Genomic DNA, 2,565 nt, shown 5'->3' with positions numbered 1-2,565 from the left:
GCAGCCATCATTGTTGTTTGGCGGGCCCGGGCTGGGGATTCGAACCTGCCACCTTAGGTGTATGTGGCTGGCGCCTTAGCCGCTTGAGCCACAGGCTCCGGGCCGAAATGAAAAGATTTTACATATTAAAACCCAGTAAGTTATCTCAGGACTAAGAAGCAGGAAGAAAAAACAAATTGGAGCAACTCTGACTACTGTATATAAATCTGTATCCTTTGGCCAGTCTCTTGGTCTTTCGAACAGATCAGTTTGGTTAAACAGTTACGTGTCATTTCATGAGCTGTATTGTAGACAAGGCTGGAATCTAATATAGGGGAGCCATATGTTGCCGTTAGGGTCTCACGGAGAAGCGGTGTGCCATAGTTTCTTATTTTTGATTTCTCTCTCTCTAATTTCCCATTTTATTAAAGACAAATCACAGCAGGATCAATTTATTTGCCAAAAGAAACTATACTCTCATATTTTGGGTCTGATTATTTCTAGAAAGTGTAATAAGAATAACTATTAGCCATCTAGGCTTTTCTTTCTTTAGAAATTGATTTTGCTAGAACTTTTATAAGGAGTCTCAGGTTCAACTTGAAAGCCTCTCACAAGCCAAGGTTTTCATCTGTGCCATTAGAGATCTGTATGTGTTGGGTAAATTCCTCTTCTCTTGAGGTCCCAAAGCAACTTAGAATTCCTGGACCTGTCAAAAAGTGACTTTACTAGCCACAGATTATGAAATGTTATTAATAAGGTATCTGACCAGTTTTTCCAATAGACTTCCTATTGGCCTTATAATAAAGTCAACCTTAATTCTTTTTTTTGAGACAGAGTCTCACTTTATCGCCTTTGGTAGAGTGCTATGGCGTCACATAGCTCACAGCAACCTTCAACTGGGCTTAGGCGATTCTCTTGCCTCAGCCTTCCGAGTAGCTGGGACTACAGGTGCCCACCACAACGCTCAGCTATTTTTTTGTTGCTATTTGGCTGGGGCCAGGTTTGAACCTGCCACCCTCAGTATATGGGGCCTGCACCCTACCCACTGAGCCACAGGCACCACCTCAACCTTAATTCTTTAATGAAGTTTGAACCTCTCTGAAACTGAAATTCCATTCAAAACCTTGGCAAAATAGCCAGTGTCTTTCATTGTGTCCTATAGAAGAAACAGATTCTTTTTTTTCTTTTTGAGACGGAACCTCAAGCTATCTCCCTGGGTAGAGTGCAATGGCATCACAGCTCACAGCAACCTCCAACTCCTGGGCTCAAGCAAGTCTCCTGCCTCAGCCTCCCAAATAGCTGGGACTACAGGCGCCCGCCACAATGCCTGGCCATTTTTTGGTTGCAGCCATCATTGTTGTTTGGCAGGCCCGGGCTGGGGATTTGAACCTGCCACCGTAGGTGTATGTGGCTGGCACCTTAGCCGCTTGAACCACAAGCGCCGAGCCAAGAAACAGATTCTTATTGAATTTATGCATGTAACTATATTGTCAGAAATTAAGAACATTTACACACGTTTTTCAAATTCTGGAGAAATCAAGGAGAGACAAAAAAATAAGTGTTTCAAATTTTGCTTATCAGTACATACATTGTTGAAAGCTATAAATAGCTTTAAAGATAGAAAAGGGTTTTCTGGACTTGTGGAAAACAGAACACAGAAAAAATCAGCAAAGTTTCGAACAAGAGTCATACCAAATTAGCTCAGTCCCGTGTAATTAAATTGTTCTGTTTGAGGTTAGGTTAGCAATACGTATGGACACGTTAGCTTTCTAATTAAAGTCCTGGAAGTTTGCTTTTAGTCTCATGGTATATAATCTCTAAACTTATCAGAAATTTGTATTCAAGAAGACCTGTCAACCTTTCTATTATTTTCCTTGAAGGACAAACTTTGAATTTAGCCAATTAAAAAAAAAATTTCTGAGATGAATCAAAATAAAATAATTGTCTATGGGAAACAAAGCATAGCCATAATTAAAGAGGCAATTGGCAAAAAAAGCTGGTGATTTTTCTGGTACACAACAATTTAACATAATAACCATAGTCATTACTGATAGCAAACACGAAGAGAGACCAATATTCTACAATATTGAAACATATATACATGAACATAATCCACAGAAAATTAAATGCCATTTCATATTTGACAATGTTTCCTATGTAGGTGTAATACACCAAATAAGCCCCATATATCTCTTAGACTTTCAGTGGTCTTAATATTTAAAAAGCTAATTTGAGGTCAAAAAGGCCAATTTTATAATTTTGATTTTTAGAAGGTTTGGCAAATATCAAAGGCTTAAAACATTTGTTCAAATAAGATTACAAGTCAAAAGATTCTGAAGGCAATACAGGAGGTTATATGGGTGTAAACCTTAACCCTTTTAAAGTTCAGTCTTCTCTAGTTAGCCGATGTAGACAACACAGGGAGGGGCTGTTTCTTTAGGCCAGTTGTTAAAGAGGTTAAAAAAATAAAACCCTCCTACAGTATGTTTTTAAATTAAAGGAAACAGGTAACCAAATTTTATAAATCATAGCCAGTTGGATCACATGCAAATTCCTCCATAAATTCTCTCTCTCTTTTTTTTTTTT

Source organism: Otolemur garnettii, unplaced genomic scaffold, assembly GCF_000181295.1.
Source record: "Otolemur garnettii isolate 467f Iridium unplaced genomic scaffold, OtoGar3 scaffold00022, whole genome shotgun sequence".
In the NCBI taxonomy this organism is placed as follows: Eukaryota; Metazoa; Chordata; class Mammalia; order Primates; family Galagidae; genus Otolemur; species Otolemur garnettii.
The sequence above is the reverse complement of the archived record's forward strand: the minus strand, read 5'-3'. Positions refer to the sequence as shown.